General features: G+C 41.1%; 1 long non-coding RNA gene across 1 annotated transcript; it reads right to left on the reverse strand.

The window, feature by feature from the left end:
- Nucleotides 1-3,804: 3,804 nt before the first annotated feature.
- Nucleotides 3,805-10,443, reverse strand: LOC123765975 (uncharacterized). The gene is made up of 3 exons (XR_006773781.2): nucleotides 10,352-10,443; nucleotides 6,323-6,506; nucleotides 3,805-4,655 (listed from the first exon to the last, which is right to left on the reverse strand). It is a non-coding gene; the product is annotated as an uncharacterized lncRNA (long non-coding RNA).
- Between the last annotated feature and the right edge of the window lie 6,954 nt (nucleotides 10,444-17,397).

The following is a 17,397-nucleotide window of genomic DNA, read 5'->3' on the forward strand; positions in this document are numbered from 1 at the left end:
CTGATGTTGCAACTGCTGTGTTGTGGTCACTGTACATCTTTTGCATTGCTCTGTTTCTAATTAAAAAAATAAAAACGAAGCTATACCTAATAAATTCCATGTAACCTTTCTTAATCTGTGATAGACTCTGTGGTATGTAAATGTCTACATTTCTTCTCTTAGTTGCAAGTTTAGCAGCTTCGTCTGCAATGTCATTTCCTATTATTCCCACATGACTTGGCACCCAGTTGATAAGTACCCGTCGGCTTTGTCGTTTGAGTGTTTGCATTAATGATATGACATTTGTGATCAGATGTATGTTATCACATGTGTTCTTGTTGCAAGGTTTCAGTGGCGGTTCTCGAATCTGTATGTATGATAACATGTTGTCGGTGTTCAGCAAGATCGTGTTCCAAAGCCTTTTGAATGGCTAGCATCTCTGTTTGTAAAGTCGAACACCCATTTGAGAGCCTCCAACTATTTACAGAGTTTCGTGCTTTAACTGCAGCTCCGGTTTCTTGACCCTGCTGGTCTACTGATCCATCTGTGAAGTAATGTGAAGCTGTCGGATGCCAAGTTTGCTTCTATATGCATTTGTGCAATGTTACATAGCAGATGAGGATTTGTCTGGTTCTTTTTCCTTTAATAACCATAATCCTTAAAGTCTGCTGGCAGAGATTCCCAAGGAGCTTGCATAACAAAGTCTGCATGTATTTCGTCGACACCCTTCTCAGTGATTGTGTTTGTTATATCGAATGTATTGATGGTGTTTATCGCACAATGGGTCCACCTGTTGCTATTGGAGGCTCTTGTGGCCAGAGTTAATGCTCCAGTGATTATATCTTTAAGTGAACTGATTCTAGGTCTAGTCAATATCTTGGTCAATGATAGAACTGATGAGTTGGCCAAGACCTTTGCTCGTAAAGAGGGAATTGATTACCAACTTGGACTGCCTTTGAGCAGCCTAAAGGCAGTAATATTCCGGGAATATCAACTAAATTTCGGAGACTTGAGGCAAAGTGAAATTCACACCAGTTACTCCATCTATCATCATTCTATTATGCAGGAGGTACCGCACGTCTATGGATCATCCAATAAGGTTAGCAGACTTCTAGATGTTACCACTGCTAGGCTTAGGCTCGGCTACAAGTACCTCTGGGAATTTGTAACATCTGCTGATGTAGATTTGACTAAATGTAAACTCTGTCAGCAGAACTATTCTCATACTTTGCGTCATTATATAATGGAATGTGAAAAAATCGCGGACTTTAGAGATAACACCATCAATAGTGTCCAAGAAATGTGTAAGTACTTCATTCATAATGATACCTGGTTGATACCTGGTTGATGGGGTTCTGGAAGTTCTTCTACTCCCCAAGCCCGGCCCGAGGCCAGACTTGACTTGTGAGAGTTTGGTCCACCAGGCTGTTGCTTGGAGCGGCCCTCAGGCCCACATACCCCCACAGCTCGGTTGGTCCGGCACTCCTTGAAGGAAACCATCTAGTTTCCTTCTTGAAGATGTCCACGGTTGTTCCTGTAATATTTCTGATGCTCGCTGGTAGGACGTTGAACAACCGGGGACCTCTGATGTTCATACAGTGTTCTCTGATTGTGCCTATGGCACCTCTGCTCTTCACTGGTTCTATTCTGCATTTTCTTCCATGTCGTTCACTCCAGTACGTTGTTATTTTACTAGTGTAGATTTGGGACCTGGCCCTCCAGTATTTTCCACGTATATATTATTTGGTATCTCTCTCGTCTCCTTTCTAGTGAGTACATTTGGAGAGCTTTGAGACGATCCCAATAATTTAGGTGCTTTATCGCGTCTATGCGTGCCGATTGATTGATTGAAGATTAAGCCACCCAAAAGGTGGCACGGGCATGAATAGCCCGTAAGTGGTGGCCCTTTCGAGCCATTACCAGTATCAAGAGCTGTTACTGGAGATCAGTGGAGATGCGAATGCACCCTGCGTGACGGGAGATGTCTCCCTTGTAAATGTGTTAAGACGAAGCCACCCAAAAGGTGGCACGGGCATGAATAGTCCGTAAGTGGTGTATGCGTGCCGTATATGTTCTCTGTATTCCCTCAATTTCAGCAATCACTCCTGCTCTGAAGGGGGAAGTGAGTACTGAGCAGTACTCAAGACGGGACAACACAAGTGATTTGAAGAGTACAACCATTGTGATGGGATCTCTGGACTTGAAGGTTCTCGTAATCCATCCTATCATTTTTCTGGCTGACGCAATACTTGCTTGGTTATGCTCCCTAAACGTTAGGTCGTCGGACATCATTATTTCCAAATCCTTGACATGCTGTTTTCCTACTATGGGCAGATTCGATTGTGTTTTGTACCCTGTATTATGTTTAAGATCCTCATTTTTGCCGTATCTGAGTACCTGGAATTTATCACCGTTAAACATATTTTCTGCTGCCCCATCGAAAACTTTGTTAATATCTGTTTGTAGTTTATCAATGTCTTCAGCAGAGGTAATTTTCATGCTGATTTTTGTATCATCTGCAAAGGATGACACGAAGCTGTGACTTGTGTTTTTGTCTATATCTGATATGAGAATAAGGAACAGCAGTGGTGCAAGGACTGTACCTTGAGGTACAGAGCTTTTAACTGCGCTCAGACTATTTTACTTGATTGACTGTTACTCTGTGTTCTGTTCGACAGAAAATTGAGTATCTAGCGTCCTACTTTACCAGTTATACCCATTGACCTCATTTTGTGTGCAATCACTCCATGGTCACATTTGTCGAATGCCTTTGCAAAATCTGTGTATACGACATCTGCATTATGTTTTTCCTCTAATGCCTCAGTGATTTTGTCATAGTGGTCAAGTAGCTGTGAGAGGCATGATCTTCCTGCTCTAAATCCATGTTGGCCAGGATTGTGGAGGTCATTGGTTTCCATGAATCTTGTGACCTGACTCCTGATCACTCTCTCAAATACTTTTATTATGTGGGACGTTAGTGCAACTGGTCTATAATTCTTTGCCAATGCTTTGCTACCACCCTTGTGTAGAGGGGCAATGTCTGCCGCTTTAAGCGCATCCGGTATCTCCCCTGTGTCCAAGCTCTTCGTCCACACTATACCGAGTGCCTGTGCTACTGGCACTTTGCATTTCTTTATAAATATTGAATTCCAGGAGTCTGGGGCTGAGTGCACGGGCATTGTCAATTTCTTTCAAAATCTGCCACGCTCGTGTTGATATCAGTTATATTTACAGTGTGAGTATCCTTCATAAAGAAATTGTCCGAATCTTCCACTTTCATGCCGAGTATCGGAGTGTTAAACATGTCCTCGTACTGTTTTTTTAGGATTTCACTAATTTCTTTATCATCCTCAGTGTATGAACCTTCACTAATAAGAATAGGTCCAATACTGGCAGTGGTTTTCGCTTTTGATTTAGCATATGTGAAGAAATATTTTGGGTTTTTCTTTATATCTTTAATTGCTTTCTGTTCTAGTTGCCTTTCTTCAGTCTGATAGGAATGCTTCAGTCTCTTCGATTTCTTCAATCTCCCTGTTTAAATTTCTTCTTTGTATGGAGAGTCGTGTCTGCTTAAGCATTTCCGTTAATTTCTTCCTCCTTTTGTAATGTCTGCGTTCTCTTTCTACATTGGACCTCTTTCTGGCTTTCCTCAACGGAACAATGTTTCAGACAGACTTCATATGCTTCAGAAGTCAGGTTTTTCTATTCCAACAGCAGGAGCATAAGGCTACAAAAGGTCAGAGGACTGACCCATGGAGCATCACACTCTGGCAGCCGCCCACCAAACCCCCTTATGGCAAGAACGGGCCAGACAGACAGGGGAAATTATAGTAAATAATTATAATATTTATTATAACAAGTAATTATAATAACCATAATATATTTTACTAACTATAATTAGATTTAATAATTCCATTAAATAATTATTAGTAATTAAATGTTACTTTATTTTAATTTACACTAATGCATTTACCAACAGTAATTACAATTATATATAGGTAAACATTAGTCAAGTATTAAATAACAAGACTTTGGGGGTTCCGTCGGGTCAGCTGGCGCGCGCAGAGCCCCCACCCTGAAGGGCAAGCATTAGCTGGCTACTGTAACATGGTTTTTGACGGCAGCGGCCCTTCTGAAGTACATGTTGTATGTATGCCAAGATGGGAACGGAGAGGCTAGGGAGTGGTAGGATAACATAGGTACAGATTCGGTCATACAAGGCTGACGCTGCTAGGTAGCAGCGTCTGGGATGGGACCAATGGAGCACCATCTGGAGTATGGATAGGCAAAGCAAACTATCGTATGTTCTTGTGAGGTGGTCATACTGCAGGGGGGAAGGGGGGTTGCTGTGCACCGCCTTTCTAATATGTACGCCACGTCATCCTCGTGGACGTCGATATCGCTGTAGCCCGTCCTCGCAGAGACTAGCCCCTCCTTGACGGGTGGGGGAGGTAGAAACCCTTCTACACAAGACGCCGACTCCCCAGGGTCGACCCCTTGGCTGGCGTTGTCGCTGCAGGCCCGCCCGCACAGTGACCAGCCCTAGGGTGGTGGTAACCTGTCTCCATATAGGTTGTCTCCCCAGGGTCCATCACACGGCAGGCTTTGGTACTGAAGCTGGCCCTCGGGCTCCATCCCGCGTTCACCGAGTGTTCCTTAGGCATTCCGTAGACTGTCTGGAAGTATTAAGGCAGTAAGGGTGGGCAGGAGCGGGCATGGAGTATAAGCAGGGCAGCGTGCATAAACAGGGGCCGCTAGAAGATTTGCACAGGGAAGAAAATAAACAGCAGTTGAAACACCCAGGCGGCGAGACACCAGCATGCCCGGGATGTAAGGTTGGGCCACATCAGAGGCTACTTACCTTATAGGAGACAATAAAAGGGGGTCAAATATTGCAGAAGTGTGAATGGATGAATGAATATATAACGAAGATGTTGCCTGTAACATCGATGAATACATTAATAGGTGAGAGGCAGCAAGAAAACCAAAAGAGAGCATTAAACAATGGAGTTCATTGAGGACAAACTCTTGTAATCAGGGCTTAAAGTTCTTAGTAAAATTAAATTGCAGGCTTCGGTGGGGTGTCCCTGCCTCATGAGATGGGAAGTAATCTAAGTAATCTTTTTTGTAATACGTCTTGGGCTGATATTTGGGCATGGGGCTTTTGGAGGTCGAACAGGGTCCTGGCCACCCATTACCTCGTTAATGTCCTGGCCCTAGTTGGGCGTGTGTTGCTTTGGGTCGCAGGTTGCAGCCAGTTGTCTCTGAGTTGAGATGCAAGTGGTGGCTGCCATCCAGTTAAGTCCCTCTTTTCCTTTTACTGTGGATAGATAGCTCCAGGGAGCCGGAAGGGCTCTCCACAGAAAACCAGCATTGAATGTAATGCAATGCCATTTTCTGGGCGAGTCCCGGAGCCTAACCGGCATCCCTCCCACTCTCTTCTGCATTTTTTTACATTTTTGATATTCAGCCTCAGAACTGAGGTTGGTTCAGAACTCAGAACTGAGGGCACGGGGGTCTGGGGATCCCCCCTTCCCCCTCCCGGTGAGGGGGAGCTGCACACACAGGCGGCGCAGCAGCAGGTGACGTCATGCTGTTTTCAGATTAGGCTAGTTCTGCTTAGCAGTTTGGTTTTCGGTAATAATGTTTCCCAGTTGGAGTGTTTTTGGGATGCCTACCTTTATGGGTGCCTAACCTGGTAGCTGGCAAACAGAGTGCTTCCAACCACTTGGAGGTTTCTATAGGCTATTGCTCTGAGGGGGGGGGGGCAGGTTTTGACTTAATCCCTGGTATGCTGAACTCCCTAGACTATAATTCCCTGATCTAATTATTCACGTATTAGCCTGATAGCTCCAGGGAGTCCTCCGGGGACACGCCCAGAAAATGGCGTTTTATTACATTCAGTGCTGGTTTTTTATTAATATTAATTTATTAACCTAACAATACTAAAATTTCTGTACATGAGCTTAGCAAAGTAAGTTTTGATTACCAGCAAATGCTTCACCGGTTGATGGCCCTTTGCCTTCTAGTAAGCTTGGCGTTCCACGAGCGCTTTGTCATGGGTTCGTATCCTGGCCGGGGAGGATTTACTGGGCGCCAATCTTTAACTGTAGCCTCTGTTTAACTCAACAGTAAAATGTGTACTTGGTTGTAACAACGATTCTTCGCGGCGGGGATCGTATTCCAGGGACCTGCCCGAAACGCTACGTGTACTAGTGGCTGTACAAGAATGTAACAACTCTTGTACATCTCTCAAAAAAGATATAATTCAGTAATGAGGTTAAAACTCCCAGTAACCTGGATTTCTGTCAAATTTGGTAAAGTTAAGCAGACAAATACTTACTTGATTTTGGCCAGACTACCCAAAGAACTGGGTTAATTGGGAGCAGATTAGTGATCTTTTACAGAACTAATGACACCATCATCTACTGAAATAGCAAGTTGATTGTAGTGAATCTTTTAGTTTATTTCTTCTTGTTCTTGATGCTGGGGCTGATGTATTAATAAAAACGGTTCCACTTTTTTTTCTGAAAATAGAGATACATTATTTTGGATGAAACCCATAAATATTTGTGTATTATGTGAAAATTTACATCAGGTTTTCTGCACTCTCCCGAGTGCTTTATCTACTAGGTCTGAGTATATAGCAAGATAAGATAATTTTATTCAGGGAAAAATACAAACACGCAATGAGTTACAATGCTGGATTTTTATATAAAGCAAGTATATACTGTAATGTCTAAAGCCACTAGAATGCACAGAGTTTCGGGCATTGAGCGTAAGGACCAGCGATTTGGATAAGGACGAGACTTGCAACTCGACAATTAATACTGTACTGATATTATTCATCGAGAATTTATCAAGCACCTTAAAAAGCACTAAAAATTGTATTAGGTACTGTGTTACTAATCATCCAGCACAGTTCATTAAGGTATAAACAACCGACATTTTATGTAATAATGACAAATAATGCTACTTATCTTCGTATTTCTACATTAAATGCTTCCTAGAAGATTTCAACAATCACCACACTAGAAACAAATGCACTACCTATTTGATATTTCAAGAGCGAGACATTTATTTTATTTATTTGTATACAAGGTACATTGGGTTTGTGAGAATACATAGCATGGTATTTACAATCTTGTAAAGCCACTAATACGTGCAGCGTTTCGGGCAGGAAACCAAACTTTACCAAACTAGAAATGCTCTGGAAACTAATGGACCCAGAATGACCATCCCAATCATGTCAAAAACAAACCCTCTCTCAACCAGATTAATTAACCCTTAAACTGCGCAACACGTGATATGACGTGTTGGAGTACTGCGCAAGATTTGAATGGCCAGCGGGGTGGAGAGGGCCCCCATACGCTGCCCATGGGCTATAGTAAACAGCTGCCATTTTGTAAAAAAAATCCAGCTCACGCTACCAATGCGTGGGAGGCCTCGGTTACCCAGCGGTCACCATGGCGAGAGCACGGCCGAACGCCTCCCAGGCACGCACCACGCAATCACTTACCCAAGAGCAAATAATCGGTGAATTATTTTCTGATGGTGAGGTAAGTGATTTTGATGACTGACAATGATAAGGACTACACACAATTGACCGAAGATGGTAGCACCGACAGTAAAAATGAGATACAACCGCCTCCCATGGCGAGGCCTACATACTCACCCATGCCTCGATCCTCGCCCAGCATTTACTCCAATTCACCCACGACCACACAGTTCCTGTGCTTATTTAGAGAGGATATTTTGGGTGACGAGTCAGAGGAAGGTGACTTTCTGGTTTTAGTGAAGTGGATTCAGAGCATAGTGCTACAGAGCCTGTTGCTAGTACCAGTGGTGTTACCGGGCGAGAAATTGTCGCGTCAGCAGCATCTCGCCCAGTCAAGCGCCACCACATGGAACATGAGGAATAAAGACCCTTATGTTCACGTGCTTCTACCTCACGTGAACGTAGTGGCCGTACTTTGCGTAGACGGGCTTCAGCTCCTGGTCCACGGTGTGCATCGCTTCCTCGCCGTTGTGCCCCTGTTGCGTCTCGCAGGACACCAGGTGTACTTGTGTGGAGTGATGGTGACATTCCTCTAATTCCTGCCTTTGACAATAAAGACGTTGGGATTACAGAGCTTCTCCCTGATAATGGAGAGGACATGCATGTGAATTGATTTTACATCATTCTATTCTGAGCCGCTCATGGAATATATTGTACACCAAACGAACCTTCATGCGGCTTATCTCATTGGAAAAGTTATGCCAATTTCCAAGACTGCAGCGTTGGAAAAACACCACTGTAGGGGAAATGTATGTATTTTTAGCAATATGTATGTTGATGAAGCACTGTCAAACACGCTATCACAGATTATCGGAGCAAAGAGACTATTCCAACACCTTTCTTCGGGAAATATGTCCCGAGACAGATTTTAGATACTCCTCAGGTGTCTTCATTTTGCAATTAATGAGGACCGGACAGAGGATGATAGACTTTGGAGAGTCAGGCACTATATGAATGAAGTGATTGGAAAGTTCAGAGATTTTTACGTACCAGCACAAACTGGTGATTGACTAATCCCTTGTGCTTTTCAAAGGACGTGTTGCCTTCAAGCAGTATATTCCCTACAAACGAAACGGATTTGGATTGAAATGCTTTGTTCTTTGTAACTGAAACAGGATACGTGTTACACATGATTCTGTATTCAGCTAGCGATGTAGACATTCCCGGTAACGACGAACATGGTTTCGCGGGTAGTGTTGTGAAATCACTGATGGCACCATGGAGGTACCTGGTTGATGGGGTTCTGGGAGTTCTATTCCCCAAGCCCGGCCCGAGGCCAGGCTTGACTTGTGGGAGTTTGGTCCACTAGGCTGTTGCTTGGAGCGGCCCGCAGGCCCATATACCCACTACAGCCTGGTTAGTCTGGCACTCCTTTGAGGAATAAATCTAGTTTCCTTTTGAAGATGTCCACGGTTGTTCCGGCAGGTACAAGGGCCACATCTTACAGAGATAACTACTATACCAGTCCATTGCTAGCTAGATTCTTGATTGAAAATAGAACCGAATTGGTTGGCACAGTAACGCCAGGAAAAAGGGAGATGCCAGTGTTTGACGATAGACTTGCAGTTGGTGACTGCCAGCTAAGAAAATGTGATCAAATACTCTGTTAGGTAGAAAGACAAGAGAAGTGAACATGCCGACAACCGTTCATGATGGTACAATGGTTAACAGTGGCAAGGTGAACCGAGTAACGAAAGAACCAGTATACAAACCAGATTGTGTTCTTGACTAATATAAACATGCGTTTGGTTGATAAATCTGACATGATGGTGGGCACTGTCGAGTGTAGAAAACACTGAAATGGACGAAAAGTGTTTTTCCATCTTGTTGACATGAGCATGATGAACAGCTATAATAGATATCTGGTGAAAACTGGACGTAAACCAAGTTTCCGTTCGTTTGCCTTTACACTTGGGACACGGTTATTAGCAAAGTCTGGCAAAGATGTCCCTGGCATACAACGGCCCATCATGAACCCAGTGATGCAGCATGCTGCTACACCCAGCCTCGCTCACATGGAGGACTTTCAAGCACAGAGACAAACATTTGCCACAAGCTGGGAAGTGTGCAATAGGCCAATGTGATTGCTCAGTTTGTAAAACAACAAAAAGGAGTGATCAGAAACAAACATGGTGTGAAGCGTGTACAGTTCCATTGGTAGTCGTTGAAGCAGTCGACAGCACACACTCTCCAAGACGTCTAAATGTGCAATAATAGTGCAAAATACTGCTGTTCCATCCATCATGTAATTATTATACTCTTTTTCCCTTTTTCAATTCATTTATGCTTTGATCTCAATTAGTTTTAATTAAGTTAAGTTACCGCCGCGAGATGGGATCATGAACCATAGCTACAGTCATCAGAGAGGAGCCACTCGACGTCCGGCAGTACATATAACAATTTTGTAACTAGCGTCAAAAATTTTTATTTGCTTAGCTAAACGAACTAGAAGGTTCAGTTCCTGAACCGATTATGTGCCTCTTAATCATTTACACCACCGCCCACGGGATGGGTATGGGGTGCATAATAAAGAAAAATTGAAGAATTGGCAGTACAGTCGGGTTCGTCCTAGACTTAGTCAGGAATTTCGGCTTCGAATCCCGACTAGGACAGAAATGGTTGGCTGCGGTTCATATCACCTAATTGCTCTGTTCATCTAGCAGTAAACAGGCACCTATAAGAATTAGTCGGCTTGTTGTGGGGGATGGGTGACGTGTATATATACACTGGACCAAACCTTAGGTCTAACCCCACCTCGACATAGTGAATTATCATAAATAGCAAAGACAAATTAGTAGGTACAGAGGTACCTACCGGCAGTCAGGGAGCTCCAACGGGCAGCGTATTGCTCGGACCGCGGCCAGGAGCCGTCTGCTGGGGCGGTGAGGCGCGCCTCGTTCACGGCGGGGGGATAACAAGCCAACGAGCCTCTTAATGAAGGAAGCATTTGTCTAAGGTTTATAACTACATTTCTCTATAGTGCCGTAATATTTATTACAAGTGTATCCTCTAGTACTCTCAAAGAAATTGAATTTATTTAGAAAAGTGTGAAGTGTCCGCATATGTTAGAGTAATTAGCTTTGGCTTAAAAAATCCGTTTGTGGGTGGTATTTATCGAGGTTAAACACATTCTTTCCTGCGTTAAATATCATTGAAAATGACGAACGTGTGTATTTTCATACACACGTTTAAAATATCGGTATGTATATGCTGTTTTGGTAGTACTGTACTTATAGTAACGATGAGAACCATAGTACATATATCAACCTACAACGCAATAAGGAAATAGAAATCTGAACTATTGATTTTGGACAACCCGGAAAAGGTTTAGTATTCCATGTTGTAAGGACAACCTAAACTAACCTAATCTTCCTAGGCCTAATACATGCTATCTGAGGCCTAATATAGTACATATGTGTGCTATACTCGGCCAAGAAATATTTAAGTTTGTTTTTAGCTTCATTTTTTGCACTCTATAAAGTGAATAGTACCAAATCCTATTATCTAATTGCTTAGTACATACTATATATATTTGTATATTTATATTTGAATATTTATATACAGTACACACACACATCTCGTTTTCATTTAGTGTGAGAGTAGTGGAAAAATGGAATGATTTAGAGGAGCAGGATGTGGAAGCAAACTCTGTTCATAAATCTAAAAGGAGATATCAGACATCACTCGGTACCCCTACTTAAATCTCTGAATATGTTAGACATTAAGTCACTGCACATTCTCTCATGTGTATTATACATATATAAAACGCTAAACTATAATGCCAATCCTGATCTCAAAAGCTTCATAGAAGGTTGTATCAGAACCCATGAGCATCACACCAGAAATAAATACAGTTTTGATATTCCTAGAGTACGACTTAATCAAACTAGAAATGCTCTACAAATCAAGGGGCCCAGAATGTGGAATGACCTTCCCAACCATGTTAAAGACTGTACCTCTCTCAACCAGTTTAAGTTAAAAGCGAAGCTATACCTAATAAATTCCCTGTAACCTACCTTACCCTTCTATTGTCAACCAATGTCTGTTTTTTTCTTTAAAGAGCGCTGTTTGTCGACATAATTGTATTTGTGCTGCTTTTTCATCTATGTTTTCATTTCTTGTTTTCATTCTACTCATTATGCTCAATTAGTATTAAGCTTGTCATTTAAGTTTATCATGCCCGAAACGCTTTGCGTAATAGTGGCTTTAGGCATTGTATGTACTAGCTATACCTATAAGTTAAACAATCCTTGTAAATATTTATTGTATGTATGTACCTTACCTAAATAAAATTGTATTGTATTGTATTGTATTGTATTGTATATGATAGGGAAATAGGGCAGGACTCATTGCATTGAACAACTGGTATCTAGAAAGGCAGAGTCCAAGAGCTCGATCCTGCAGGCACAAATAGGAGAGTACACACACCGGGGGTACTTGTGTAAAGGAGGAAATGTAGATGTTTATCTCTTAGAAAGTTTGGTAATATGTTTATTGTTTGTGATGTGTGTCTATGTATGTATTAACACGATGTACTGAATGGGGTGAGAATAGCTTGAGCTACCTCATCCCTTTGTGTGTATTTTACCTCAATAAACTTATTTCAATTTCAATTTCAATTCTCAAGTTGATTGTGATGAGGGAAGGAGTCAAGGGCAATAAATAGGCAGGAGAGAGGTGAGGAGAAGAAAATCTTAGAGGAAGAAAAAGCAAGGCCAAAGGTACAAAAGGTAAGATGTAATAAAGGGGATAGTAATAGGAATAAGAAGGGGATAGTGATAGGAATAAGAAAGGGATCATAAGAGAAAACAAGGGAAAGAAAAAGAAAGAAGGAAAGAGAAAGAAAGATAAATGGAAGGGTAAGCTTATGTTAGGTCTCGTTTGTTAGAAAGTTTAGAGCATTTAAGTATATACTGCGAAAGGGAAGAGTCAACAGCAATAAAGCCGGGACTCAAGTCCATGGTGGATACATTGTGTATTAGAGTAGATTCAACAAGACGGCGTCTGTGTAGAATAGAGACAGGAAAGATTATTTTGGAGGAAGACCAATCAGTAGGATGATTAGAATCCCTAACATGACAGAAGAGAGCATTGTTTGTGTCTGCAGACTTAACATTTCTTTTGTGTTCTTTAAGTCTATCATTAAGTGTATGCCCAGTTTCACCAAAGTATTGGAGAGGACAAGACAAACAGGAAATAGAGTAAACACCAGCAGCATTAGAAGCAGGAGGTGCAGTGTGAACTAAATTGCTACGAAGTGTGTTTGTTTGTCGAAAGGCGAGCTTAATGTCAAAGAGGACGAAAGGTATTAGTAAAAGTTTTGAGTTCAGATATGAAGGGAAGGCAGAGCACAGTGCTACTAGTGTTGGAAGCAGGTTTAGGATGAAAAAAATTGTTTAGCTTGAAAATAGGCACAGTTGATAAAATGCAAAGGGTAACCAAGGCGAGAGAATGATTTGTAGATAAAGGCAATTTCAGAATCAAGAAATTGAGGGTCGCTGATGTGTAGAGCGCAGAGGAAGAGAGAGATGAGGACACTTTTCTTAACAGAAGGAGGATGGTTGGAAAAGTAGTGAATGTACATGCCACTATGCATGGGTTTGCAGTAGATAGAAAGAGAACCCGGACACAGAGCTGTGAACGTGGTTCTCTCGCCTCGGTTACACATCAAGCAGGCCACAAGAAAAACCATATTCAAAACCATATGAAGGTCATGAATGCATGCATGGCCTGCAAAACCATGCAGGCCATATTCAAAACCATAGAAGAAAAAGAGGAGATATGATCACTACGCACAAAATAGTAACAGGAATTGATAAAATTGATAGGGAAGAATTCCTGAGACCCGGAACTTCAAGAACAAGAGGTCATAGATTTGAAATAACGAAACAAAGCTGGCAGAGAAATGTAAGAAAAATCTTTTTTGTAAACAGAGTGGTAGACGGTTGGAAAAAGTTAGGTGAGAAAGTGGGGAAGGGCAAAACCGTCAGTAATTTCAAAGCGTTATATGACAAAGAGTGCTGGAGGACAGGACACCACGAGTGTAGCTCTCATCCTGTAACTACACTTAGGTAATTACACTTGGGTAATAATTACAAGAATGAGGGGAGGAGATGTTCTGTCAATACTAGATTTAATATTCACCAGGAAAAAAAAAAGAAGAGATATTTTTGCAGTTAGTACCTTCCATATATAAACACATACAGTATACACCTTTCTCCTGCGGGAAAGTGTGTTCATGTTCTGTTGGAAATTAAATATGCTATGTAATATAATCAAGAAGAAAATAAGGAAATTGATAGTTGATAAACTTGATTTCAAGAGAGGACACTCTGAGGAACTTTTCAAATTCTTGAATGAATTTAATTGGAAAGACTTGTTGCTAGATGAGGAAGTAAATGAGGTGTATTACCAATTCTGTGAAATATTCAATGAAGACAAACAAATTTATACCAAAACAGAGATGCAAAACCCCATGCAAATGAGGAGTCACAATAATGTGGTTGATGTATGATCAAACCACACATCAGAAAATGAAGAAAAAGACGAAGCTTCGGTCTGTCCTGAACCACTGCATGACTTGATAATAGACTGAAATGTAGTTGCTTCTTCATTTTCTGATGTGGGGTTTGGTCATCATGCAGAACCAGAAAACAGGATTGGTTTAACAGAAATTGTGAGAGGGGCCAAAGAAGAAAAGACAAGAAAATTGGTACAATATAGGAAAAGGCCCAACCCTCAAACATACCAGTACTACTAACAAGCAAGATGTAAATTACACAGCAGTGAGGAGAGGCAGAAAGGAACTCCGAGAAAAAGGTAGCGGGCAAATTAAAACAGATCCAAGCCTTTTCTATAAATTCCTTAAAAGCAAGTTGCATGTAAAGGATAAAATCCAGATATTGAGAATGGGGAACAGATTCACAATATGAAAAAGAAATGTGCAAACACTAAATGAATAGTTCCAAAGTGTGTTTGTGTAAAATAAGGTTTACAGAGAACCAGACACAATGCCAATTACAGAAAACACAATACAGTACCTAGAGGTGTCTCGAGGCGAAGTGAAAAATATATTCTAGGGGCTAGGAAGAAATAAGGCAGTTGGACCAGAGGAAGTTTCACTTTGGGTGCTGAGAGAATGTGCAACTGAGCTGAGCATTCCACTTCAATTGATATTCCAGTCATCTTCGTGCATAGAAATTTTAGCAGAAAGACTTAGCAGTACACTATATGGAAACAAGCAAACATAGTTCCAATTTACAAAAATGGTAGCAGAGAAGACACTCTAAATTATAGACCTGCATCATTAACAAGCATGGTAGTCAGATCACTTGGAAAAAATGGTTTAAACTAAATGGGCAGAACCCCTGGAGAGTAATGACAACATAACAGAGGGTATGGTTTTTGAAAAGGAAGCTCCAGTGTAACAAATCTACTTAGTTTTTATGATAGAGATTTTTTCCAGGAAAGAGATGGTTGGGTTGACTGTTTATCTGGACCTAAAAAAGGGCTTTTGACAGAGTTCCACATAAGAGGTTGTTCTGGAAACTAGAAAATATTGGAGGGGTGACAGGTAAGCTTCTAACATGGATGAACATTTTTCTGACTGATAGAAAAATGAGGGCAGTAATCAGAGGGAATGTATCGGACTGGAGAAATGTCACAAGTGGAGTACCACAGGGTTCAGTTCTTGCACCAGTGATGTTTATTGTCTACATAAATGATCTACCAGTTGGTATACAGAATTATATGAACATGTTTGCTGATGATGCTAAGATAATAGGAAGGATAAGAAACTTACATGATTGTCATGCCCTTCAAGATGACCTGGACAAAATAAGTATATAGACCACCACTTGGCAAATGGAATTTAATGTTAATAAATGCCATGTTATGGAATGTGGAATAGGAGAATAGACCCCACACAACCTATATATTATGTGAGAAATCTTTAAAGAATTCTGATAAAAAAAAAAAAAAGAGATCTAGGGGTGGTTCTAGATAGAGAACTATCACCTGAGGACCACATAAAGAACGTTGTGCGAGGAGCCTATGCCACGCTTTCTAACTTCAGAATTGCTTTCAAATACATGGATGGGGATATACTAAAGAAATTGTTTACGACTTTTGTTATTCCAAAGCTAGAATATGCAGCAGTTGTGTGGTGCCTATATCTTAAGAAGCACATCAATAATCTGGAAAAGGTGTAAAGACATGCTACTTAGTGACTCCCAGAACTGAAGGGTAAGAGCTACGAGGAGAGGTTAGAGGCATTAGAGAAGAGGTTAGAGGCATTAAATATGCCAAAACTAGAAGACATAAGAAAAAGAGGTGATATGATCACCACATACAAAATAGTAACAGGAATTGATAAAATCAATAGGGAAGATTTCCTGAGACCTGGAACTTCAATCCTGGTCATAGATTTAAAGACCTGGTCATAGATTTAAACTAGCTAAACAAAAATACCGAAGAAATATAAGAAAATTCACTTTCGCAAGCAGAGTTGTAGATGGTTGGAACAAGTTGCGTGAGAAGGTGGTGGAGGCCAAGACCGTCAGTGGCTTCAAAGCGTTATATGACAAAGAGTGCTGGGAAGACGGGACACCACGAGCGTAGCTCTCATCCTGTAACTACACTTAGGTAATTACAAGTAATTACACACACCAGGCTACGGCCTGGTAGCTTGGTGGATAGCGCGCAGGACTCGTAATTCGGTGGCGCGTGTTCGACTCCCGCACCAGGCAGAAATAAATGGGCAAAGTTTCTTTCACCCTGAATGCCCCTGTTACCTAGCAGTAAATAGGTACCTGGGAGTTAGTCAGCTGTCACGGGCTGCTTCTTGGGATGTGTGTGGGGTGTGGGGAAAAAAAAAGAAGTAGTAAACAGTTGATTGACGGTTCAGAGGCAGGCCGAAAGAGCAGAGCTCAACCCCCGCAAACACAACTAGGTGAACACATACATACATACATACACATACATACATACATACATACATACATACATATATACATATACATATATACATATATATATATATGTCGTACCTAGTAGCCAGAACGCACTTCTCTGCCTACTATGCAAGGCCCAATTTGCCTAATAAGCCAAGTTTTCATGAATTAATTGTTTTTCGAGTACCTAACCTACCTAACCTAACCTAACCTAACTTTTTCGGCTACCTAACCGAACCTAAGCTATAAAGATAGGTTAGGTTAGGTTAGGTAGGGATGGTTAGGTTCGGTCATATATCTACGTTAATTTTACCTCCAATAAAAAAAAATTGACCTCATACATAATGAAATGAGTAGCTTTATCATTTCATAAGAAAAAAATTAGAGAAAATATATTAATTCAGGAAAACTTGGCTTATTAGGCAAAACGGGCCTTGCATAGTAGGCTGAAAAGTGCGTTCTGGCTACTAGGTACGACATATATATATATATATATATATATATATATATAATGAAATGTTTGCAATTTAACATATTAGGAAATAGATGAAATTTGGCAAGAAAGCTAGACTAGTAGCAAGGAAATGAAAATAATTCAAGACTATCAGAATGTTGCTGCAATTGGTGGTGGCAAGCATTCACAAATGCTAACGTTCTTGATAAATGTTTAGCAAAGCCATATGAAAAAAAAGAAACAATAACTGCCAATTACCTGTACTTGATTTACAAGAAAAAAGCATAGGATTGGCATTTCATTTCATGTCAGGATTGACTAATGTGGTGCAGCAGTATAACCTTGTGTAATATTATATATGCTAGTGTGTAATGTGGTATATTTGTTTAACAATGTACATTTTCAGTGATAAAATGGTAACTTATGCATTAAAGGGTTAAAAAAAATAAAGTGAA

The sequence above is a fragment of the Procambarus clarkii genome, chromosome 37 (assembly GCF_040958095.1).
Source record: "Procambarus clarkii isolate CNS0578487 chromosome 37, FALCON_Pclarkii_2.0, whole genome shotgun sequence".
NCBI lineage: Eukaryota > Metazoa > Arthropoda > Malacostraca > Decapoda > Cambaridae > Procambarus > Procambarus clarkii.